The 27,631-nt window shown below is 34.9% G+C and overlaps 1 long non-coding RNA gene across 1 annotated transcript in view; it reads left to right on the top strand.

Annotated features, from left to right (window-relative positions):
- Positions 1-19,667, top strand: part of LOC134808409 (uncharacterized) — a 48,477-nt gene extending 28,810 nt beyond the window's left edge. The window contains exons 2-5 of the long non-coding RNA XR_010151302.1: positions 3,162-3,225; positions 4,226-4,297; positions 6,955-7,089; positions 19,604-19,667. This is a non-coding gene — a long non-coding RNA (uncharacterized LOC134808409). The remainder of the gene's footprint in view (positions 1-3,161; positions 3,226-4,225; positions 4,298-6,954; positions 7,090-19,603) is intronic.
- The last annotated feature ends 7,964 nt before the right edge of the window (positions 19,668-27,631 follow it).

Here is a 27,631-nt window from a genome sequence, read left to right as displayed (position 1 = left end):
TTTGCTCAACAGATGCTCAGGAAATCTTAGCTCTTACACTACTAACTTAGGTGTTTATGACCACACACGTGAATAAACTAGTCTACTTCCCCCCAGTAAAATGAAATTGATAAAAAAAAATATGTGGAGAATCTATATAGTGGTCACATATTCAGTATTGACTGAGGAACCACATTTTCAACTATTTGTACAATTGACTGTGACCATAGATCTGATTTTTCTGATGCTTATAGCTCAAGGTCAGGTAGTGCAGGCTTGAATGCTTAAGTTTAAACTTACGAATATCGTTTTGTTCTAATTGATAAAATTTGGGTAATTTATCAGAAGAAAATTTAAAAAAATCACACTGAACCTGCTACATTAGTTTTTGGAATAGTTGGGGTGAGTAATCAGCAACAACCTAGAAACTTCTAACTTCAAGGATTTTGAACCTAGTGTATTTTTCCTCCATAATGGTCTTATCTAATATTGTGCACTCCTTTTTTTTCATCTGTATGCCCATTATTCTGCAAAATTTATAGCAGTTTTTGTATCTTTTTTTGTTGTTACACATGGAGAGCATTTTTTGGCAGTAATTACACAATTTGCATTTTTAAAGAGTAAACTGCAATCAAGAAAAAAATTATCATACAAATTGCTGTGTGTGTTATATGGTATCCGCAGAATACAGTGTTTACTTCTCTGATGTGCACACTAGATCTATCTTAGAAAAATAGCTAGAGAGGAGGAAAAAACAGTTTTCAAAGAGATTAAGAAGACAGTTTCCCACTAAGAAATATTTTTGCCTAAAATTTGAAGAGATTAAAGTATTTTTCTGTATTTTGATTGGGGAAAAATTCTATCTCACTTTTAGCTTTACATAGACTCTCACACCTCTTTTTTTCTGTTTTTCTATTTCTGTTCGAAAATATTTGTGGTATTCACTGTTTCTGAAAAATGTGAGCATCATATATTTAGTCCTAGATATCTTTAAATGACAATTGGAGAAAAAACATTTACAAAGTGATGTTACCTTTGGTACTAAAATATAGGTAATCAAAAAGGTTAATAGCCCACACTGACAGTAAAATCAAAACAAAATCACAAAAAAGCAAACAAAATAGTAATATCAAACCTTCAATAAAATAAACATTAAGAACAACAAAGCCATTCTTGAATAAGTGTTCTCTCATACCTGAGTAATATGGTTTGGCTCTGTGTCCCCACCAAAATCTCATCTCAAATTGTAATCCCCATGTGTTGAGAGAGTAACCTAGTGGGAAGTGGTTAGATTATGGGGTGGTTTCCCCCATGCTGTTCTCATGATAGTGAGGGAGTTCCTATGCGAGTTGATGGTTTTAAAAGTGTTTGGCAGTTCCCTCTTTGTTCTCTCTCTCTTCTGCTGCCATGTAAGAAGTGCCTTGCTTCTCCTTGGCCTTCTGCCATGATGGTAAGTTTTCCTAGGTCTCCCCAGCCATGCAGAACTGAGTCAATTAAACCTCCTTTGTTTATAAATTACCCAGTCTCAGGTAATATCTTTATAGCAATGTGAGAACAGATTAATACATTAAGTGTATGTTCAGAATTCTGCATTTTCTTCATGGAAAAAATGTCTTATATTTTGCATAGTCTGTGTAGACAAAGGCTACAGTTGTCTATTTTGTGGTTAAGTTTCTTGACCATCTGAATTACAAGTTTTGTGTAACTGACTAAATTAGCAAAGCAGTTGTTAGTTGAGCACTTAGAAGTGTCAAAGACATTAGGGTGACTTTTTGATCCAATATTTTTGTTTGATGAAATCAAGTAATTTTGTATATAAAATGGATTTTTTTTAGAATTCTCACACTGAACTCAATAATCTTACACATAGTTTTAGAAAATCGTTGTTTCTTTGTGGCCTGGAATTCATTATACAGTAAACCAAGAGTATCATATTGTTAAGTCTGACTTTGAATTCCAAGTTGACTTTAAAAGTTACACATAGCACATGGAAAAAATTCTCCAAATGAGTATTTACCTTTTCAGAAATCAGTTTAACAAGCACCAGTTTATGAACAGGGCTTGCTATAGGCATGTAATGACATTATTTGTACTCCATGTTGGAAGATAAAGTATTGAGTAAAGTTTTTAACATAAAAATTTTGCTTATTAAAATGAACATTAAATATTGTTTCCTAGACTAGAAATAGAGGGATAAGTCTGTAAGGGAGTAAATTTGATGAAAACAAAGTTTCCTGAAGTCTGAATACTATGTTTTCCTTATGTTTGTGGTTGAGAATATGGTCAGAATTTTTCTTTTAGGTTCTTCACAGTCTCCATTTTTCATTTTCACTGGGAGCTGAAAGTCAAAAGACATGAAAGAAAAGAAACACGTATTGGAAAAGTTTCAAGTGAATTCTAATATGCAGCTTGATGAGTATTTAATTCTAGAGAAAGGAAACTGCCTGTAGGGTATAAGTGTGAAACGCTCACCCTTTCACTGTGGCAATGATTTTTTCATGCATGTGTATGAGTTTCCCTGAATCGACTGGAATGTAATACCTACAAGGTTAATTAGATGTGCTGAAATGTAAACGTTCAGCACTCTCAAAATGCCTAGTTAATTCAGGTCTCACCTAGGCATCTATGCTATCTTTTTAACCACATTGTTTTCCAAGGTCTGAAATTCATTTATAGGTAACATCCTCTGAACCTTTTCAGTAAAATAAGAAGGTATTTGAAATGCATGGTCAGTCAACATCTAACATAAAATCTTAAGCCTCAGGTTTTGAAAAGAACAATGTCAATTAATGAAGGTTGTTTCTTATAGAGCTAACACAAAGAAGAGAATTACTGTTAGTATTCTGGTCAAAACTGTGTGATCCATCATGAAAATTGAAACTACTCTACAGAATGGACGGATTTTGACTTATTTGTGATCTTAGTGAGGGGAATGAAGTCACAGAGAAGATGCATGGGTCATAAAGCAAAATCAATGTGGATACTCAGTTAAAGAAAAGCATTTTATATTTATGTCAATTGAAATGGAAAAGAAACTGTTCCTGTAAAGAAAGACAAAATATTCTTACTTAAGAATTTTTAATTTGCTTGTTCTTTATTAGCATGCCTTTTGCTTCTTCATTTTGAGAATTACAGGATATTGTAAGACAAATATGTTTCCTTCAATTTTACCACTTCATCAGTATTCAGCTGGGTACTCTTCTCTGGTCCTGGAGCTTAGGACAAGACCTACTCCAGAATTTGGAGGTAAGGCTAGGCTTTCTTCTGTTTCTTGTTTGTGTTAAAATAAATGGGAGATCAGTGAGAGCTTTTTGCATACAATAATACTAAAAAGAGTTCCTAATAACCATTTAAAATTATCTGGGAAAATATCACAGTTGATTTATGAAATGACTCCAAGTGATAATTTCCCCAAAACATGAGTTGTTGGGTCAATACACACACACACACACACACACACACACCCCACACATATATTCTTAAACAGGATTGTGTGAATTATTTTGAACTAAGAACAATCAAAGATTTTAGTGCTATTATTAAAAGTGAAACCAAACCAACATTTTTCCTTACGCTCAAATTAAAAACCTTTTCTGGGCCTCCATAGTCATCCAATTCAGAATGAAAAGGGGGCATGAAAAAGTTACTCACAATTATATTTAATCACTGCTATTTCCAAAATCATGAATATGCTAATGTTTAATTTCAAGAACAACTCTGGAGAACTTTCATGCAGTGAAGCATGAGTTTATTTATAATGGTCAATTGCATTTTTTTCCAGTATGTTTATAACTCCATCAATTTCACATAGTGAAAAAATTGATGCGGCTTCTAAACCACAAATTCCAGTTTAAGCTTCTCATTTATGAGCTTTATGACCTTGATCATAATCTCCTGGCCTTGTTTTATCATCTCTAGAACAAATATGGTGAACGAGAACAAGAACATAGAACATAGAACAAGAACATAGCATAGAACAAGTCATAGGCTGATGTGCCTATTTCTTAAAAGAACCACCAAGGTAATCCATATATTAGAACTTTATAAGCTATTAAACTACACACAAGTGTAAGAACTGCTACTACTACTACATTTATGTGTGACCCATTAATTACTCCAGTTGGTTAGAGCCTAATATTCTTAAAGCCAACAACTTGAGTTTATTTCCCTAGAGAAATCATTGGTTTCTGAAAAATCTGGTAAATTTATCTTAATATCTCCCCAACTTTTATTTTCATGCTGTTAGCCACAGTGGAATCAGGTATGAAAATGCTGAGGACTCAGTGCAAACGTCCTGACCCACCTGAAACAACTCAAGGTACATGCCCCGATAATAGCTATTCAATGACATCAGAGTTTTCTGTAAAACTCACCACCTTTTGAAATGCAGTGGCATGATAAACTCTTAGCATCAGGAATAATCTAGATTCGTTAGGTTATCTGGTTAAATGATTATGATTTTAGGCTAAGTTTAAATCAAGTAGTCCCCCCCCCCACACAAGCATGTGCAAAATATATGGATTATAGCTCTCATTTTCAGAGCTACTCATAAGCACATCTTTAGAATTTATGATTTACCTCCTCAACTAGCGAGTGCTTTTAAAAATTTTTAGTTGTTTTCAACAAAGATCTCAGCTTATTGCTGTTTATTTTAGGGCAGGGTGATTCCAACCTTTATATCAAGAATTTTGGGTCTCTTATTGTTCCCACCTGTGTAGAGTTGCTACAGAATTTTATTAACTCTTAGCACTAAACAAGACAGTTCTGGAACATAATAAGGTAAACCTTGGGTTGCATCCCTATTCCTTCCTGTGTCCACTGTAGGGCAACAATTCTATCTCACCTTGACGTTCAGAGTCAATCATATCCGACAACACTCTTATACCCTTTTTGTTCTGTTCATCTGTTGGCATGGAGAGCACAAAATGACAAGTGGTAATTTACCTGCCAATTTAATAGATCTGAGTCCTGTTGTCCACTGAGGGACGGTTTTCTCTCTTAGGTAATAAAGCCTCTGAACTGTAAAAGTCCAGAGTCATTGGGAAGCAAAGCAGACATATGTGAGTAGATCATTATATATAACAGGAAGATGTGGCACTCCCACATCTACTCTTTAGTTGCTGTATCTGTGAATACTGACTGTGGAGAAAACAGAAGCATAAATCAGCTGTGGTTCAGAGTCTATCACCTTTACCATGAAATGTTATCTAACAATCATGCCATAACGAAGACTTTAAAAGCTATTCTGGTTTTTTCATATGGTCAGCTGTTTCTGAGTCATGGGTATATGAAGAGACCCACAACACTGATGTGCAACAATATATTTCCCTTTATTTATTTATCATTTTATTAGGTGTTCATTTCTTTGCTTACTGATACAGAGTGTCCCAAAATCAACAATAATGTTGTGTAGGATGCTATTATTGTTTTTAAAATATGTAGTTCACCTGTTGGGTGGAAAAAAGCAAAAGAAAATCCAGAATATGACTTTTTCACTAAGGGTAAACTGTTGTTTCCACCATGGTGAAAGAGGTCACATGACACTGGTTGACTATCTGGTCTCCTGGATGTACACTGCAGTAGTGGGTCTCAGTTTTTGCTTTGCTCCTGGAAATTAGATCAGGCAGCAGGAGCACTGGATAGGTGAGTCTTTGCTTCAGAGATCAAAGTAGTTGAGCCTATACAGTCTTACTACCATAGTTAAATTGTCCACGACCCTGTTAAGAAATTTCTAAGGTAGTTGGAAGTAATACTAGCTGATATTACTGTAAGGGTCCTTTTAACCTCCGATTAATAGTAACCTCTGTTGACGTGAGGACATTTTCGTAAAGATTCATGTAAGACATAAATTTCCCTACACTGAGTCAATTCTTAGAGCTCCACTTACATTATTCATTTCCAAATCTCATGTCATCAGCCATCCAAATGGGTTCCTATAAGCTCCTCATTATTTTGTCAAACCCCCAAATAATTATACGTACTTATTTCAAACCTTCCAAGATTTTCAACCAAGGCAGGGAACAGCCTCATTAAATTTTGAAGAGTCACTACTCTTGCTATCAAAAAATTCAAAGAGTGGATTGTGTTTTGGTATTCACAATTCTCTGAGACTTCGTGTAAGCCAATTTCCTAAAGATCATAGGCCCATTGTTTCCTGATGAGTGCCCTAAATTTCCTATGAGGAGCTGTGAATTCAATTAACATTATAATTTGGCAACCCACAGAAGCAAATTTTGTGTCTGGGTTTTGGCTTAGTTTAGTGGCTCCAGGAGATAAAGGGCTCTTTCAGAGAAGTCACAGGGATCTTTTAGTTTCCTGACTACACTGGAACCAAAACCACAGAACAAAGACACAGAAATTTGAACTTATCAGACTATTTATTTTAGTTATATAGGCCCAGTGGAGTAAATCTTCTACCTTACAGTCTTTTTTAAACCAAATTATTGAAGTATGATTGATACATAAAACCCATTCTACAGTCTTGAATTCTATTTCTCATGTCTATTGGCTCTTTAAAGCTTACCATCAACGGGCACTTCTTTCCAGGTCATCATTGATAATAATGTAATTGGTTTGTCATTTGACATTTACATTCTAGACTACCACTACCCATCCCTTAACCCTTATTAGATTTTTTAAATTGCCTTTAGTTTCCTCTAGCTTCCAAATAACAAATCCTAGATTCTCCTTATTTATCTGAATATCTTTGGCTTGCAACAACTATGTGTACAAATTTTTATGTTCTCATCCTTGGATTCATGAAGCAGAAAAATGGATTTAACAAAAGAATATGGGTAATTCACAGAATACCCAGGAAAGCTATAGAATTAGGCATGAGAAATGGGCAAAAAGTAAGAAAGAGTGAGTAGTAGCCAGGACCACAGCAAAACCATGCTACAAAACAGTCTAGTGTCAATGATGCTGATCACTCCTTGTTATAACTTTGTTACTTTCAACATGCCTGCTGGTCTGTAGCCATTTTTGATACTGCTGGTCCTAGAATTTCAGTGTGACTGCTACTGGTAGAATGAATGCTCCACCATCTCTGCTCCTTAGCAAACACCAATCAAAAGCCTGAAGTGGGAGAAACTGCTTGGCAAGATTGACTGGGTAAGTTTGTATATGGTGCTTTCAGATTCTATGGTAGGTGGTTTGTGCCTCCCCATCACTACGTAGGCATTTCTAGGCATGTTCAGATAGGCTGGCTAACTGGACATCCATTCTTGTCTCTTTCCCTTGACCATCATCTCAAAATACTTTCACTCCAACCCTCTTTTTGAGTTAGGAGTGGCCATCTAAAATATTTATAGCCAACGAAACATATGTTGAATTATGCTGATACATGTTTGAGGATATTTTGCTTTTCCTGATATTAAAGATAATTTCAACTGGTTTTATCTCTTCCTCCTCTTACCCTGCTATGAACGTGGGTATGAGGTTTAGAGTTGTAGCAATCATCTTTTGACTGTAACAGGAATTGGAAAATAACAGAGATGCAAATGTTGATCATATTGAGCCCTTGAATCAATGCCAGCAGAAACAAGATACAGACTTCTTATAATGTAAGGAAAATAAACTCTTGTTTTCTTAGGCCTTTGAACTCATGTTTTCTATTACTTGAAGCTCAGCACATTCTGACTTGTATAATGGAGAATTTCCCAGATCCTGGAGAGGCAATAATTTTAAAAAGAAAATAAATAAAGTCACTTTTATTTTAAACACTAAATAAAAGTAAACAGACACTGATTTCCCCATGTTCACATCTGAAATAGTTATTAAGAATATTTAGAAATTTGGGCACATGGTGTGTGAGTTGATGACAACTTCTTCCAAATACCTTTGGAAATTTGATCCATAATACACATATTCTTCCTATTAGACTCATGTACGTTAACATATGGCTAACAGTTTATATTTCTTAAATTTACTATCCATTTCAAGATGAAACACAACCACTGCTTCATGTTTTCCCTTAGCAAATAAGTAGATAAGATGAAATGTAACAGATGTTTATTTTTTCTCAATATGAACTAATATGCAGGTACGATAATAGAAATCTATCTCTCTTACACTAAAATAATCACAGGTACAAGCACGATAGATAATAATGATCTGTATAAAAATTATAAAATTCAAATGCCACAAAACAAACTTAAGGTATTTAGTTTTGTGACTAAATGTTCCAGCTAATTGGCATAACTGAAACAGTGGTTGCAATCCAAATTCCTATTGGGACTAGACAGGTAACATAAGTGAGGCCTGGTACAAGGGGGCAGGCATACGTTGAGTGAGCGATTGCCCCATCAAGGTAGAAGCTAGTTGGCTCCTGTTGATTGCAGCCATGCTGGAATGCAGCAAGCTTGTCAGATCTTTGCATTTTAAGCAAAAGCTGAACATCTCAGATTTGTATGTGAAGTTTCTTAATAGCTTCCAATTTTATTCAATTAAATAATATTTAGAGTCTCTATCTGGATTTTGTGCCAATAACTTGTGACCTCCACCTCAAGGAAAGATTTAATTTTTTTAAGATTTGTCTTTTTAAGTGGGAAAAAATCTACATTATAAAAAACAACATCCAAATGTGCACATGCCTGTGAGTACATGCACACACACACACGTACACACTGAAATAAAGAGAAATAAATATTTTTTAAATTATATTTAAGTTCTGGGATCCATGTGCAGAACATGCAGGTTTATTACATAGGTATACATGTACCATGGTGGTTTGCTGCACCCATCAACCTGTCATCTACATTCGGTGTTTCTCCTAATGCTATCCCTCCCCTTGCTCCCCATCCCCGACAAGCCTCAGTGTGTGATGTTCCCCTCCCTGTGCCCATACGTTCTCATTGTTCAACTCCCACTTATTTTTAAACATTTTAATCAAAATGCTTTCCCTTCTGGAATTCCCTAGTGGAAATAATCACTAAGGAACACAGATGGACTTTGCTAAGTTTCTTATATACTAAGTGTTTGTATATTATATACTAATGTATTTTCAAACCAACACTTGTTCATTTCCTATTAAAAACATACTGAATTTCTTTTGTATTTTAATTATTTTGTATTTATTATTATTACAAATGTATTTGTATTATTTGTATCATTATTTTGTATTTGTATTTTTTTGTATTTGTATATTTATTACCAGCAATGCTAGTAATAAATAAACCCTTGAGTCCTAATGCCATATGATAACAGAAGTTGATTTTGTATTCCTATTTTGCCCAATTGGCTAAGGAGTTGGGGATGAGGGAACTGTCCTCTGTGCAGGCAACTAAGTCTAATGTAGGCTCATGATTTTCAACATGTGGCTTTCCTGGACATTAATATCCAGTCTAAAGAAGAAATTAATTTTTTATGGGTTAAAACTGGCTGTATCATATATTGATTAATTCTATACTTTGTTGTTTAGAACTGAGTCACAATGTCTTAAGGAGGATGCAGGGGGGACAATGAATGTATTCAATGCCTGGGCTGCAGCTTTCAGGCAACAATCTTACCACAAGGGAAGAACATGAATGGTGGTGAATATGTACTCATGGGTGCACTAGGATTCTAGATTTACATTTGATTGATAGATTTAGAGACAGGATCTCATTCTGTTGCTCAGGCTGGAGTGCAGTGGTGCAATCATAACTCACTGCAGGCTCGATCTCCTGGGCTCAAGCAATCTCCTGACTCAGCCTCCCAAGTAGCTAGGATTACAGGCAGATGCCATCCTGCCTGGTTAATTTGTCTTATTTGTTATAGACCTGGGAGGTCTCTCTATGTTGCCTAGGCTGGTCTTGAACTCTTGCCCTCAAGCAATCCTCCTGCCTCAGCCCTTCAAAGTACAGGCTTGAACCACTGCACCTAAGCTGGATTCTAGATCTTTTTGACTAAATGTCTTTATTTCCAGTGGCTTTCTTATTTCATGTACTTTGGCTACATTAGCAGTAAATTTATACAATTCAAGAAAAAAATGTGTTTTTTCACAAGTCATTCTGTAGTAATTTTAATTTTACTAAATTATAATGTTTGGTTAAATTGATTATTCATAATTTTCCAAACTAGGTCACATTCAATTCCATTTGATTCAATTTAACTTACAAATATTTTATCAATAACTTCTATTTGCCAGGCATTTTCATGGTTTCATGAGAAAAAGAAGTGTGAATACCTGGGATATTGTAGTTAATCGTGGTGGATGAGTGATATGCATTCATCTCTAAGACCTCTTCAAACATCACTAATGAGAGTGAATAAGAGCAAAATATATACACACACTGGGATGTAAGGAATGGAAGGAGAAAAACATAGCAAGATGTGAAATTATTTTTGGAAGAATGAAAAACAAGTAGAGGCATGGTAATTGACAATGTACCTGAAACAGCTGAAACACAGGTCTTGAGCAGGTTGATGTCAATAGACCACAGCAGCTTAGCATTTGAAAGTACATGTATTTTAGAAGATAAGGAAGACACATCAGGCTAACAGAGGATGATGTTAAAAATCCATAAAAAAAAAAAAAACCTTCCACTAGGGACCCCTCACTTCGTTCCCCCTTCCCTCCTAGCCAGCCACCTACCCCTGGAAATATTCGCTGAAAGTATTGAATGCCAGAGCTTTACAATTCAGGGATACAAGCAAAACAGGGTGAATATGAGGTTCCCACAGAAAAGGAAGACTTAGTGAAAAATCTATGAACCACTGAATATTGACAGCTTCTATCCCTGTCTTCAAATCTGTTCCAAAAATTCCTGCAGCCAGTTCACATACTCTCCTATGGGTGCTTGTACCTAGGGTAAGATGGCTTCCCTGTGAAGATCCAGGATCTCCCTATGTGGAGGCCTAATGGTCTTACACATGGATAAAGAGTTCCATTCAACAGTCTAGCCTCATAAAATATGAAAAACAGAAACTAACATGAAAACAAGACCTCACAGCAAAGAGAGAGAATCCAGGGAGCAAAGGAACAAATTCAATGAAACTATAGCTGATATTCTGAGAGATGTAAAGGAACACAGTGTTATAGTTGTTATTGCTTTAATAAGAAAAGATAGCTTCTTTATGGCTTATTTGTAAAATGGTACCTCACAGTGTGGTTATAAAGATTACATTAATGAATATATGGAACTTACTTAGAACACCACCAAGCACATAATAAATAATACATAAGCATTAACTATTATATTTAAATTACAGAATATTGTGTTATAGATTTATAATTACTTCATAAATTTTTCAGGATTAAAACCTGTATTTAAATTAAATTAATGTTAAAATATAAAAATGAAATTAAGAAAATAATTTCATTTACAATAGTATAAAATATTAACATCTTTAGAAATACATTTAACAGAATTAGTGCAGAACTCATACACTGAAAATGATAAAACATTGTGAAAAGGAATTATAGAATTATAAAATTAAAAAGCTACTTGTCTTTATGGATTGGAAGATCTAATACTGTTAAGATGACAAGCATCTCCAAATTAATCAACAGATACTATGCAATTCCTCTCAAAATCTCAGTTGTTTTTTTCTGCAGAAATTGACAAACTGATCCTAAAATTCAAATGGAAATGAAAGGAACCAGAATAGTAAAAATTATCTTAAAAAATGAAGAACAAATGTGGACAACTCAAATACCTGATTTCAAACTTACTACAAAGTTATAGCAATTAAGACAGTGTGGCACTGATGTAAGGATATGCAAAAAGATGACTAGAATTGGCAGCCTATAAATAAGCCCTGATTTATGTTCAATAGTTTTTTTTTTTTTTTTTTTTGAGATGGAGTCTCGCTCTGCTGCCCAGGCTGGAGTGCAGTGGCGCAATGTGGGCTCACTGCAACCTCCGCCTCCTGGGTTCATGCCATTCTCCTGCCTCAGCCTCCCGAGTAGCTGGGACTACAGGCACCTGCCACCACGCCCGACTAATTTTTTGTATTTTTAGTAGAGACGGGGTTTCACTGTGTTAGCCAGGATGGTCTCGATTTCCTGACCTTGTGATTTGCCCGGCTCGGCCTCCCAAAGTGCTGGGATTATAGGCGTGAGCCACCATGCCCGGCCTGTCCAATTGTTTTTAACGAAAGTGCCAAGAAAGTTCAATGGGGAAAATAGTAGTATTTTCAACAAATGGTGCTGGAACAACTAGATATACACATGCAAAAGAATAAATTTGAATCCTTACCTAAATCCATGTAGTAAAACTAAACATGGATCATATATGTAAACATAAGAGCTAAAACTATAAAAGCCTTGGAAAAAGCATAGAAGAAAACTTTTGTGACCTTGGTTTTGGCAATGAATCTTATGACAACAAAAGTGTAAATAAACAAAAATTAGATACACTGAAGCACATAAAAATTTTAAAATTCTGTGCTTTAAAAGACAATGTAAGGAGGTTCAAGTAACAACCTATGAAACTGTAGAAAATATTTGAAAATCATGTATCTTATAAGAAAAATAGTTCCAGAATATATAAAGCAGGGGTCTCCAAACCCTGGGTATGGACTGGAACTGGTCCATGGCCTGGTGGGAACCAGGCAGTACAGCAGGAAGTGAATGGCGGGCAAGCAAATGAAGCTTCATTTGTACTTACAGCCACTTCCCATCACTCCCATTACCACCTGAGCTCTGCCTCCTGTCAGATCAGCAGCAACATTAGATTCTCATAGGAGTGTGAACCCTAATTGTGAACTGTGCATGTGAGGGATCTAGGTTGTGAGCTGTTTATGAGAATCTAATGCCGGATGATCTGTCACTGTCTCCCATCACCCCCAGATGGGACTGTCTAAATGCAGGAAAACAAGCTCAGGGATCCCACTGATTCTATATTACGGTAAGTTGTATAATTATTTCATTGTATATGAAAATTAATAATAATAGAAATAAAGTGCACAATAAATGTAATGTGCGTGAATCATCCCAAAACCACCCCCTCCTCCCAGTCTGTGGAAAACTGTCTTCCACAAAACCAGTTCCTGGTGCTGAAAAGGTTGGGAACTGCTGACATAAATAACACTTGTGACTCAATAATAAGAAGACAACTAGATTTAAAAATACACAAATAAGTAGATATTTACCCAAGGAAGATATTCAAATGGTCCATAAGCATACGAGAAGATACTCAATTACATTTATCATTAGAGAAATGCAAATTAAGACCATAACAAGATGCCACATCACACTCACTAGTATGGCTAGATAATGAGTGGTACCAAGGATGTAGAAAGTATTTGGCACACTCATATATTGTTATTGGTAAGATTGTAAGATGTCGTAGGCTTTACAGAAAAGAGTTTTATGGTTCCTGAAACTATTAAACAGTTTTATAATATGACCCAACATAACCAAAAATCACATTTCTAGGCATATGCCCAAGAAGATGAAAACATATGTCTAGCAAGTATATATATATAATATACATATATGTGTCTAGCAAGTATATATATATATGTCTAGCAAGTATATATATATGTCTAGCAAGTATATATATATATATGTCTAGCAAGTATATTATATATAGGTCTAGCAAGTATATGTAAACAATAATGCTGCTATGAAGTTTTATGTGTATATATATAATATATACTATATACACTATATATAGTGTATATATACACTATATAGTGTGTATATATACACTATATAGTGTATATATACACTATATATAGCATATATATACTATATATAGTATATATACACTATATATACTATATATTACATATAGTATATATACACAGTATATATACACTATATGTACTATATATTACATATAGTATATATACACAGTATATATACACTATATGTACTATATATTACATATAGTATATATACACAGTATATATACACTATATATACTATATATTACATATAGTATATATACACAGTATATATACACCATATATACTATATATTATACATAGTATATATACACCATATATACTATATATTATACATAGTATCTATACACCATATGTACTATGTATATTATATAGTATATATACACCATATATACTGTATATTATACATAGTATATATACACCATATATACTATGTATATTATACATAGTATATATACACCATATATACTGTATATTATACATAGTATATATACACCATATATACTGTATATTATACATAGTATATATACACCATATATACTGTATATTATACATAGTATATATACACCATATATACTGTATATTATACATAGTATATATACACCATATATACTGTATATTATACATAGTATATATACACCATATATACTGTATATTATACATAGTATATATACACCATATATACTGTATATTATACATAGTATATATACACCATATATACTGTATATTATACATAGTATATATACACCATATATACTGTATATTATACATAGTATATATACACCATATATACTGTATATTATACATAGTATATATACACCATATATACTGTATATTATACATAGTATATATACACCATATATACTGTATATTATACATAGTATATATACACCATATATACTGTATATTATACATAGTATATATACACCATATATAGTATATTATACATAGTATATATACACCATATATACTGTATATTATACATAGTATATATACACCATATATACTGTATATTATACATAGTATATATACACCATATATACTGTATATTATACATAGTATATATACACCATATATACTGTATATTATACATAGTATATATACACCATATATACTGTATATTATACATAGTATATATACACCATATATACTGTATATTATACATAGTATATATACACCATATATACTGTATATTATACATAGTATATATACACCATATATACTCTATATTATACATAGTATATATACACCATATATACTCTATATTATACATAGTATATATACACCATATATACTGTATATTATACATAGTATATATACACCATATATACTGTATATTATACATAGTATATATACACCATATATACTGTATATTATACATAGTATATATACACCATATATACTGTATATTATACATAGTATATATACACCATATATACTGTATATTATACATAGTATATATACACCATATATACTGTATATTATACATAGTATATATACACCATATATACTGTATATTATACATAGTATATATACACCATATATACTGTATATTATACATAGTATATATACACCATATATACTGTATATTATACATAGTATATATACACCATATATACTATGTATATTATACATAGTATATATACACCATATATACTATGTATATTATACATAGTATATATACACCATATATACTGTATATTATACATAGTATATATACACCATATATACTGTATATTATACATAGTATATATACACCATATATACTGTATATTATACATAGTATATATACACCATATATACTGTATATTATACATAGTGTGTATACACCATATATACTGTATATTATACATAGTGTGTATACACCATATATACTGTATATTATACATAGTATGTATACACCATATATACTGTATATTATACATAGTATGTATACACCATATATACTGTATATTATACATAGTATATATACACCATATATACTGTATATTATACATAGTATATATACACTATATATACTGTATATTATACATAGTATATATACACTATATATACTGTATATTATATATAGCATACACTGTGTACATATACTATATATACTATGTATACAGTATATATAGTATATACAGTATACATAGTATATATAGTATATACTACATATATACTATATATATACTATGTCCACCAACTAATGAATGTGTAAATTAAATATGGTATATCCATTCAATGGAATATTATTCAGCAAAAAGAAGAAATAGAGAAAGCATGCTACTATATAAATGAGCCTTAAAAACATTATGCTAAGTGAAAGGTGCTATTCAGAAAGGGCCACAACTGTATGGTTTCATTCATCTGAAATATCCGTAATAGGCAAATGCATAGAGAAAGAAAATAGAATAATATTTGCCAGGGACTAATGGTGGAGGGTAATGGGAAATGACTGCTATTGAGTACAAGATTTAAAAATAATTTAAAAATAAAATTAGAGGTAATAAAAATAATTTAAAATTAGATAGTGGTGATGGTTGCACAAATCTCAGAGTATAAAAAAGCACTGACATATACATGTTAAAGAATGAATTGTATGGTATATGACATATATCACAATAAAGCTGTTATAAAATAGATTTAAAAATTAATCCTGTAAGACAAACAATTGTGATACCATAACTTATTTTGAAACAGAAATAAACATATTTTGAGAAGAAAGAATCAAGAAGACAAGGAGTTGTAGGTGATTGGTGAATTGAATTGAAAATATCTTAATGCAGCCAGGTGTGTTGGCTCATGCCTGTAACCCCAGCACTTTGGGAGGCTGAGACGGGTGAATCACTTGAGGCCAGGAGCCTGAGACCAGCCTGGCTAAGATGGCGAAACCCCATCTCTACTAAAAATAACAAAGATTAGCTGGGCATGGAGGCACATGCCTGTAATCTCAGCTACTTGAGTGTCTGAGGCATGAGAATTGCTTGAACCTGGAAGGTGGAGCGAGGTTGCAGTGGGCAGAGATCACATATCACACCACTGCACTCCAGCCTGGTTGACAGAGCAAGGCTCTGTCCCAAAAAAAAGAAAAAGGAAGAAAGGGAGAAAGAGAAAGAGAGGAAAGAAGGAAGGGAGGGAGGGAGAGAGGGACTGGAGGGAGGGAGGAAGGAAGGAAGGAAGGAAGGAAGGAAGGAAAATAAAGAAAGTAGAAGGAAGGAAGGAAGCAGAGAAAGAGAGAAAGAAGAGAGAAAGATAAAGAAAAAGAAAGAAAAGAGAAAAAGGAAACGTTAATGTTATTAGTGGATTTGAACCTCACATCACATAGGGTGAGTTAACTGACATACATTCACTGTGGATATGAAATGAGATTGATGATGGAAGAGTAGACATAGAGAATAAGGAGTGGGTGAAACTTTATAGACCACACAGCCCAATAAAATGTAAAAAGCTCTTAGATATAATCATATTTGCATGTATTGTGAGTGGTACAGCAAAGAAGGAAGGAAAATGATTCATGTTCTAGTTCCATGCTGACATGGGATTGGTTTGAAATGCAACTTTTTTCCTCACCATACTATATTTGTTCTTTCATTCCATTTCTGTACATGTCACACAAATTTGTCAGCAATAAAATAGAAACTAATCACTTGCTCTGAGAAATATGTCAAAATTAAAATACACTTAAACAACCTCAAATCTCTCCCTAAAATGCAAAAATCATATGGAATATTAACTACATTCTTTTTGTATTTATTGTCTTATTAATTTTATAATATGATGTAGTATAACATGATTTATTAGCTATAGTCTCATGCTGCTTGTTTTCTATGATTCCATTATCTTTGCTCTTAATTATGACTTTATTCATTATTTTTCTATCATTTCAATAAGTAATTAGATTTACTTCCCTGCAAGTCTGCAGGCTCATTCATTCCAAGTGAATTCTTTGAAGAATTATTTATGGATTAACTATCCTACAATTATAGTATTAACCTACCTTCTTCCTATATAAACTACAATTTCATAAAAGGTCAAATGATGCCTCCAATATCTGTATATCTGTTATTTATTACCTTCAGATTTTAAGAACTCACTAGTGCTTATTTAGCTATTTATAAGTCCAGCTATTTAAATATTTCTCCTTTAGATGTAAAAGACTAATCCAACAAAGTAAAGACTTCAGGTAACTAACCAGATAAATGAGGCAAAATATAGTTTTAAATAAAATAATGTTAATATTACATATGTGGATCTCCTCCTCCTTCTCCTCCTCCCTGTTGTCTTTCTTCAAGGTAAATTTAAACCAGATAAACCTGGCCAGAATGCGTGTATGAAATCACTCCTAAGCATTCTTTTATGTAACTATTTTATGCTCTTAATTTATGCCTCACAGTTCCCTTTAAGGGATACACTGGGATGCCTTTCATGAAACACAGTCAGTCCTGCTAGGATACTGATACCATTGTGAGTTTTAATTGATAGTATGTTACACCCCTGTGGAGTACATCCCCAAATATAACACCATTAGATTCATCAGAAAAGCTTTTTTCTAAGGCAATTCAGTTGGTATTTACTCTTTGAATCCAGTAACTTATTCCACCATTAATGAAAAAATAGTCCAACCAAGAAGAATAAAGTGTTCTTGACATATACTCAGTAGAATATTATCTTACCTGGTGGACTATTTAACACAATCACTTTTATAGTTGCTTGTCATGTGCTAGGCACTGTTCTAACGCTTTACAAATGTTTATCCACATAATCCTCAAAATAAGTTTGCAAAATATATATTAGGATCACCGTAACAATTTGGCACATGAGAAACCCGAAGCCCGTAGGAGACAAACAGCTAGTAAGTGGCAAATCTGTGATGATACAATGCCTCTAGACACCTATCCAAGTGCCTCTGCCGGTGGATGCAGGAGGTGTCTCTCTAGTAGGGCTTTCCAGTGATACACTGTGCCTATCTTAGAAATGAAGTCTTCACCAGAGGAGATGAGCAAGGACTGAGGACATCGCCTCAAGTCTCTATACTAGGCATCTAGTAGAAGGTTTAAAGCATATCTTGATCTCCAGCTCAGGCTAATTAAATTGGGCTTTTTCAGCCCTTTCCCCAAACTCAATGGTAATTATATTAACAAGTAGCAAAATGCTATGAAGGACTTTTGAACAATTCAGTCATAAGCCTAAGAATGCTGGAGAATAAACAAAAAATACCAGTGATCTGACACATATTTAATTAGCTTGTACCTCACTTATGTGAGATATGCATTTACATTTGAAAAAGGCTGCTTTTAGGCTCCAAGATTCTTAAGTGTAAGGATTACTGATTTATTAATATTTGTGTCTTAAGGATATAACAAGTGACTGACGTACAGTAGATATTAACTCAAAGTTTGATGATAGATTTCCTGGTGGAAGGAAGGGAAAAAGGGAGGAAGAGAGGAGGGAGGGAAGGAAGGAAGGGAGGAGGGAAGGAGGGAGGGAAGGAAGGAAGGAAGGAAGGAAGCAAGGAAGGAAGGAAGGGAGGGAGGAAGGAGGGGAGAGAGGGAGGGAGGGAAGGAAGGAAAGAAGGAAGGAAGGAAGGAAGTCAGGCAGGCAGAGAGGAAGGGAGAAAGGAAAGGAGTTAACAATGTCTGTGGTAAATGCTATGTTTCCTATTAAGTCCCAAATTGAAGACAGCAGTTACTTTTCCATTTTCTTTTAGAATGTACAAGAATTCCCTTCTATACTTTTAAATTTTCAAATATACAACTTACCATATAGATATTAATATTCTCTTATTTTTAAGTCTCCTATTCTTGTCTAGACTCAATACTGCCAAAAGCATTTCAACTGCACTTTATGCATTTTAATTACATAGAATTTCCTGTTTTAATGCTTATGAAATTGGAACGTCTTTCTATTAGCCGTGGTGCAAATTGCTTAACAGAAATGGAATACCAGCTACCCCCTGCCCCATCCCGTTTTACTCGAGGGAGAAGAGACAGGTAAATTCATGGAGTTCTGTTTCTTTCCTTCCCAGAAAACAAAACAAAACAAAACAAAACGATAAAACAGGAAATTCACCTTGAGAAAAACATCAAGCAGGTAAGGCTTTTCATTCTTTTCACAGCCTTCACAAATTTGTAGATAAGGCACTTAATTTGTGGTCTCAATGTTTTGATCTAATTTCCTGTATTTGTATCTCTGGCAACCCGGATACCATTGCCCACTGAATAACCTCAGCATAACCACACTGCCACAGGCTGCCTGCAGCAGACTCAGCTAAATGCAAAAGCCATCCAATGACTTCTGCCACAGAGGCTGGCGGCATATGTAATTCTCTTAAGAAAATAATTATTCCAGCATTCAATGCATCATTTTTCTCACTGTTGTTATTCTGTCACTTGTGACTTCCTCATACCCAAACCCAGTAATTGTAAAGCCTATAGCTTAGTGGTTTAGTTTATATGACACGTGCACACACACATACATACACACGTCACACATTCATGCCACACCATCATGTATAGATGGCTGAAAGGAACATACTGATAACTGAGAGATAAGAATGCAGGCTGGAATTTCTCATTTTCTAGTAAAAAGATGCTTATCATATCATTGAACATTATTCACTGATAGTCTGTGAAGCTGCTTGCAATCAGATTTCTTTCTTTGTATTAGTTTCTATCTTCCCTTAGTGCTCAGTCTAGTTCCTTGTACCTCTTTCATCTCAGTACCTGCTTGCCAACTAACAACTTATTTGGAGAAGAAGAAAAGGAAAGAGAGCTATAATATTATAAAGTTAATAATCCACAACTAGGTATTCTGCAGTAAACTGAAAGTCCTTTGCAGTCTTCAACTCTGCTTTATATATTAAACACCTGGATTATGTACAAATGATGAAGTTTATATATGCATATTGCTGTGTTATAATTAGTCTATAAAGGGTATCTGAAACCATGATATTGTTAAGCTTGTACAACATGTTTTCATATGCATCAAAGCACATGTATTATACCAAAAAGAGAAAGTATTCAAAACTATCCGAAGTTTAAACCAAGTCCAACTGTTTCATACCAATGAGAATTATGTCTCCTTAAAGACTAATAAAAAACTTCACAAAACTCTCTCCCATTCCTTCCTCCCTCCTTCTATCTATTCCTTTCTAGTTGTCTTGTGCCAGGGACTGAATTAACAAATTAGAATACAATAATGAGCTAAATAGGTAGGGTTTGGCCTCCGTATGACTTACTGTCTTATGGGGCTGATTTACTAAGAAGTAAATACATAATTGTGCTATCAAACTAACTATCTTGTGTGCAAAGCCAGACAATAAAAAGCAGGCATGATAAGGCTGAGGGGAGTTCTTCTGACATTCTTTTACATTATTCTGATGGCATAAACACCTTAGCACCTCAACAGTTCAAAAATCACATCGCAGATATCATTGACTGCAGAGCTGGGAATCAGAATCGAGCTTCCTCATCCATTAACACAGGCCAAGTTCATTTGCAGCTCTCATACTTGTCACAATGGAGATAACTGTTTTACTAAGAAGTCAGCATCTGATTGGGAATAAGAAGAAGACTACAGAAGTTGGAGAGCGTGGTTTTATCAGTTAGGCCTACAGAATTCCACGCAGTTCTAGGATAGTGACTCTCTGGGGCCTGCAAGTGAAAGAATTTCTTAAAGAATCTCTGGTAAAGGAGCATGAGAAGGAAGTAGGGGGCCAGACGAAGGATCATGCAACACAGCCAGCTGATCATTTGTTATGCCACCTTTAATGCTATCTGCATGTGAAGTTTCTGTCCTACCCGCCATTTGACAGAAACAGTATGTACAACAGCTTTAGAACTTGACACTGAACTAACCTCAAGTGGTTTCCAAGGATTTCATAGGGAAATTAGTAATAAAGTCTCTTTAATCAGTCTGTATCCAAGACATCTGCTTGGGAACACAGTGTCTAGTCAGACATACAAATAAAATAGCTGAGACAATAATGCTAAGGTTTCTGTGGTTGGCTAATTCAGACGAAGACAATTTCCATGTTGTAGCTACGTTTTAACAAGATAACTGCCATTAATAAATCATTCACCTAATGACATGCTTGGTGTCTAATACGGGTTATCTTATAAAATCCCTGAACGTTGCTATACAATATGTATTTTATTTTATACAGATACGGAGCCAAGAAGCTCAGAGAGTTTTGTCTCCAAATAACACAGCTAGCAGGTGATAGTCATAGGATACAAATTCATTTTGGTGGATTCCATGCTCTGATTTCTTATTACTATACAAATTGCCTTCCTGAAGAGACTTAAGACATGGATTTTCCATCAAGGAAAGGATAATCTTGTTATAGACATAGGACTCTTAATTGAATGTAAATCAGCATATATTTACTGAATACTTCTGTGGACAAGACACTATGAGGTTTAAAAAAATAATTATGGAATAGTCCCTGTCCTTAAGAAAAGCTTCTTAGAAATAAGGAGGTCTTAAACACCATTAAAAACCTGCATTTCATTGATGGAGCTCTAGTAATCTGAACAAGGAAGTGCTTTACCCAAAATCATTGGCTTCTTATGGCCAAACTGGCATCAGAAGCCCATAATAGAGGTAGCAGTAGTAGCAACTGTATTCAGCATCATGGATGAACAGCCAGGACACAAGGTCCTGCCTGCTCGCAAAGGGATTCCACACTGGGGTTTGGTGTTCTGCAGCTGGTGTCTTGCAATACTTAACAATTTCATCTTTGAGTCAGTGCTTTTAAGTGAAGTCCTCGGGGACAACAAGGTATATGCTGGGGATCTGAAGTTTCTGGTCTAGTGTGTTTCTTTGTACTCCTGACTCTGCCTCCCCAATACCTTCTCTGGGCTGTCAGCTACCCACCCCATGTGACCTTGGGAACCAGCCAGCCATACTCTCCCTTCTCCTGCTTAGCTGCAATGCCTGCCCTTTATCTTTGGTAAGGAGCTGGGTGGGGACACAAAGAGGGTTCAGGGAATGGTTCACACCCCATGCATTGTTTTTGACCAGGGTTAGGGAGTTGTCATATCTGCCCTAGGCTGGCAGAGGCACATTACATTTGATGGGTGACTCAGCAGGGACAAGCCTTTTACCCATCCTCCGCTTCCCAAGGCAGAAATTGCAATCTATTAAGATTCACTGACCAGTCCTGGATTAGAACAAAGGTTTTGTGAGAAGAGAAGACTTGAGTTTCTCGTGCCAGGTCAGAATGTTAGCTGGCAGGAGGGGTAACCTTCTACTGAGGCATCGAGCAGGACCCTAAGGCACCTGTGAAGTTTTATACTTTCCAGGTGATTCTTCCCATGCCTAAAAGCTCATGGCACTAAAATAGCAAATAACAAAAAACATAGCATAATGACAGAGGGACCCCAGAATTTTAAAAACAAGATAAAACAAAAGTTTGTATTTTAGTACTTTAAGCCACATTTTTCTCTGTTTTTTGAACATCACAGCTCCATAATATTCATTTTGCACTCGACCTAGCAATTATGTAGTTGGCTCTGGTTACTATTCACTGGGGGCTGAGTATGTGCTAAATACATGAACTACAGCATTTAGCTATTATGAAATCTCTCTATGACTGAGACACTGCTGTTAATCTGAGTTTATGAATAAAGAAAGCAACACTTAAAAGAATCAAGGAAATGTGCCTAAGATCACACAGCTAGTGAACAAGCCCCAAACTTTGATCTATGGCTTCTTATAGTCATTATTTTTTATAATTGTATTCTCTATTTTATTTTATTTTATTTTATTTTATTTTATTTTATTTTATTTTACTTTACTTTATTTTATTTTATTTTATTTTATTTTGAGACGGAGTCTTGCTCTTGTCGCCCGGGCTGGAGTGCAGTGGTGCGATCTCGGCTCACTGCAACTTTTGCCTCCTTGGTTCAAGCAATTCTCGTGCCACAGCCTCCCGAGTAGCTGGGATTACAGGTGCCCGCCACCACACCCAGCTAATTTTTGTACTTTTAGTAGAGAGGGCATTTCACCATGTTGACCAGGCTGGTCTTGAACTCCTGACCTCAAGTGATCTGCCCATCTTGGCCTCCCAAAGTGCTTGGATTGCGGCATGAGACACCATGCCAAGCCCGTATTTTAAAAAACTGTTCTTTACTGCTTCCATCCTGTCTGGCCTCTGGTACACACAGAGCCCTCTTGCTCCACCATATCCGTCTCCTTCCTGCTGTCATGGGCTACAGAACTAAACCAGACTCTACAGTGGCCAAACACACTAGGCAGATAGAATGATCCTGATGTTTACAGGAAAACAAAAGGCAGGGCTCTTGTCCATAGGAACCTCTCAAAGTAAAGACTCCGCATTTTCTCCATGTAAAATTTATATTGTCTATGCATTCAGTAAGGTGAAAACCCCATGTAGGCTGAGCCTTGTTTTGTTTTGTTTCTCTTAGAACTACACGGGGGTCAGTAAGTCTACATGAAGCCTGAACTCCTGAGGGCCTGAGACATAATTTTGAATGATGCCATAAGAAACAATGCCAGTAGTTCTATCTTTAACCATAAAACCTGTAAGGTGCAAGGTAAATGCAGCTCTGGAAAATCACATCTGTGATTAGACATTTTTTGGTTCTCCATATATCCTTGTCTCTACTTTTTTAGCCAAAAGTAAATCACACCAGCCTCCACACCAAATCATTCCTGTTCCCCAAGCATGACCAGGATACGTGCAAACATCTGCCTTCACACCTCAGGTACCAAAATCTCGTTTGTTTGGAGAAAATGAATGTAACACACGAGCTTTCCCTTCCCAAAATGCTCATTTATGGAGAAACAAGTTTCAGTCTCTAAATGATTACCCTATGCCTGGCAGGTGGAGATTGCAGCACCGGTTCCGTTAATGATTTCTGAGGTGACGCTAAGGCCTCAGAAGCTGCTTGGCAGAACAGCTAGCAGGAAACTAATGAGTATCCCAGCACGACCCTGGCCCATTAAAAAGGGGGTATTGCAGGGAGAGAGGGGCGAGCAATGAATTAGAGGCCTCAGTCTCTGCTAAGAATATCAGCGAAGGACCTTAATGCAGTCTAGAAAAGAAAATTAATCACTCATAATGATTGGGGTGTGTGTGAATATTTGATTTAATTTCATTTATAAACATTTTTCTATGGAGTGATGCATAGTATCAGAGATGGCCGAGAAGCACAATCTAAACTTGATTTAATGATGAGATGGGCATGGAGTGGTGGAAGTGACAGCAATTACAGGAATATGTTCTTGGAGAAGGCATTCCTTTTCTAATGCACTTACGGTGATCTTGGCTAAAATATAATAGAATTCTGCTGTGGAGAATGTACCTTGAAATTTTTTATCTTAAATGCTAGAGATAATGAATTAACAAATTGGAAAATTAAAATATATTTACATAAGCACTAACCTAGTATTGCATTAGTAAAAAGAGCAATGGAAACATAATTTCAGTCACTGAGCTCAGACACATAATTGTTAATCATTGGAGTAAAATAATAACCGAATAATAATTGAAATGTTGAATAATAAAGATGATGAAAACGTGTTTTCTGAAGAAGTTAGGTTTTACTTCTGTAAGGTTTAACAGGAAAAGAGACTTTATATGAAAACATCTATTTATATGATTCATAGGAAATATAAAATATCCCAGATGTAATAGGAAAAACAACGCAAAATATGGGACTGGTTATTAAAAGTTATGAGTTAAAAATTTACTCTTTAGTTAAATATCTTTCTTGGCCTTTAAACAAATTAGTTTTCTTTTCTCTCCATAGCCTCATACTTAACCTAGAGCTCTATTTTCCAAACCCTCAACTGAGGAATTAACCCAACTAATGCTTAAAAATCTACAAGTTTTGATTTGCTAGGGTATCACTACAGACTAACAGATGGGAAATTATACAGGGCAGTGACTGCCAGGATGATTGACCAAGCAAGGAATCTGGTCTCCATCCAACTGTCCAGACCATCTCAGCAAAGGGCCACACACTGTTTGGGGAGAGGGGTAAATGATGACCCTTCTTTCTAGCAACTCTTCGTAAGTATGTGGTCTTGGGAGACATTTAGCTTTTTCATGCTCTGTTTTTATTATCTGTTTTAAAAAGAAGGGGTAATGGGTTTTCTTGGGATGAAATATTATAAAGCACAGAAGAATTTGTGATCTAAAAAGTTATTTGCAATGTCATTTCTTTACCAAAGAAAGGCACCAAAATAAGGTGTGCAAAGTCAAGGAAATCTGGTTATTTGACAATAAAAAATGAAATAGGATTAGAGCTTATTCTTTCAACGAGCAGAGTGGAAAATGCTCACTCTTTGAAGGCACTTATATAATCAGATGCAGACTCACCACCCCTCAAACATGATATCTCTTATACTATCAGTTGCTGAATGGCACAAAACTACATAGGAGTACAGCATTGTCCCCATCTCAAATGCTATTTCAGATGTTAAGAGAGATAACATGATGTCAGCCTTTGGGCTTACTCCTTTGGCAAAAGTTGGTGAACAGAAAAGGAATAGAACCCAGAGACACATGCTCACCAAGAGCTCTCCAAGCATGGCATCAACCTGTTCCCTGCGAGAATGGAAATAGAACCGTACCTCAGGTGCACAGGATGTCAGAGCAGCCCTCTGCCAACAAAATGACTTCTCATAAAGGCTGGTGGATATTGTGTAATTCACCAAAAGCACTCCAGAGGATGATTCCCTTGACCGGACAAGTTGGGATATGCTTCTGTTCTGCTAGGTATTGGAAAATAGAGGCAAATAAAATTTGATCCAACCCTTGAAAAACCTCACTAAATATAGAGAACTACATATAGAAATATATGTATAATAAATAATTTCTGGAGCTGGGATAGAAGTTCAGGGTACAGAGAGTAACAAAGGGGGTATGAGCCAATTTCATCAGAATGGAGGGGACAGAAGGCGGAACTTACACAGGGGAAATTATTATTTCATTTGTAATAATCATTTTTAACCTTCTCTTGGAGTGTTTTTCACTTTTTTTAGATGTATGATTTGATTTTCCCTATTTCTGAACACAACAAGAAAACTTTTATGTTATGTGTATCTAATTAACCGTATCTCTCCAGAAGTCATCAATGTATCTTTTGTATAGCTGTATTTTATTGTGGACAATGTCTCTATATTTTATATGTTTGTGATTTTATAGATCTATTTAAGGAAATCAACATGTATCCAAATCCATTACTCTTTAGTGGAATAATGCTGTGAGGGAAAGACAGAAATGTTATGCTTATTTTGCTAAATCCTACACATTGCATATTTCAATGCCCTATTTAAGAAAATAAAAAATGATACTGTATTTTAATTTGCAGGTTTTTAAGCACTGGTGAAATAAATTTTATATATTTCTTTGGCCATCTGTATTCTTTACTATATATATTTTATGGAAATGACTGTTATGAGTTTTTTAAATAGGGAAAATAGCTAGATTTTCTCATTTTATTTGACGAAAACTTAGGCTGAGAAACATGATTTTGAGCCCCCAAATGTATGATATTTGCATGTGTAGAAGTAGAGATTGCAATCCATTTGAAGTTTAAGAAAATATTATGACAACATAATGAAATCAAAACACTTCTTTCCATTGTTCCTTCGGTATGTCCTTGGGTTGAAAGATTGTGTGAGGTCCACGGTAAGAGTGCAATTAACTACACATTGGTCTGTGAACCCACTCTCTGATTTTTCAACCTGTCAGCTTATACTTTGACCGCTGATAACATGACCTTGCAATCCTTACACAGTCTTGTCACAGCTGAATGCAGACATCTGTAAGATTAGGTTCAGGAAATGGAGACTTAGAAGAGTAAAAGAGAGAAAGAGCTCAAAGTCTGAGAGGAGAGGAAAAAAGCAAACGTTGTTAATGCTTGGAATGCAAAAAGGGGGCTTGCCTCCTTTTCCTGTGAGTTGGATACCTCCTTTTGCAATAATAAATTATGTGCCAGGTCAACTACAGTGGTTGTGGTTGTGGTCCATCTAGACAAAACAAGCTTTTGTCTCTTTAACCAGAATAGTTTTGCGATGA

This window comes from Pan troglodytes, chromosome 15 (assembly GCF_028858775.2).
Source record: "Pan troglodytes isolate AG18354 chromosome 15, NHGRI_mPanTro3-v2.0_pri, whole genome shotgun sequence".
Classification (NCBI taxonomy): domain Eukaryota; kingdom Metazoa; phylum Chordata; class Mammalia; order Primates; family Hominidae; genus Pan; species Pan troglodytes.
The sequence above is the reverse complement of the archived record's forward strand: the minus strand, read 5'-3'. Positions and strand labels throughout refer to the sequence as shown.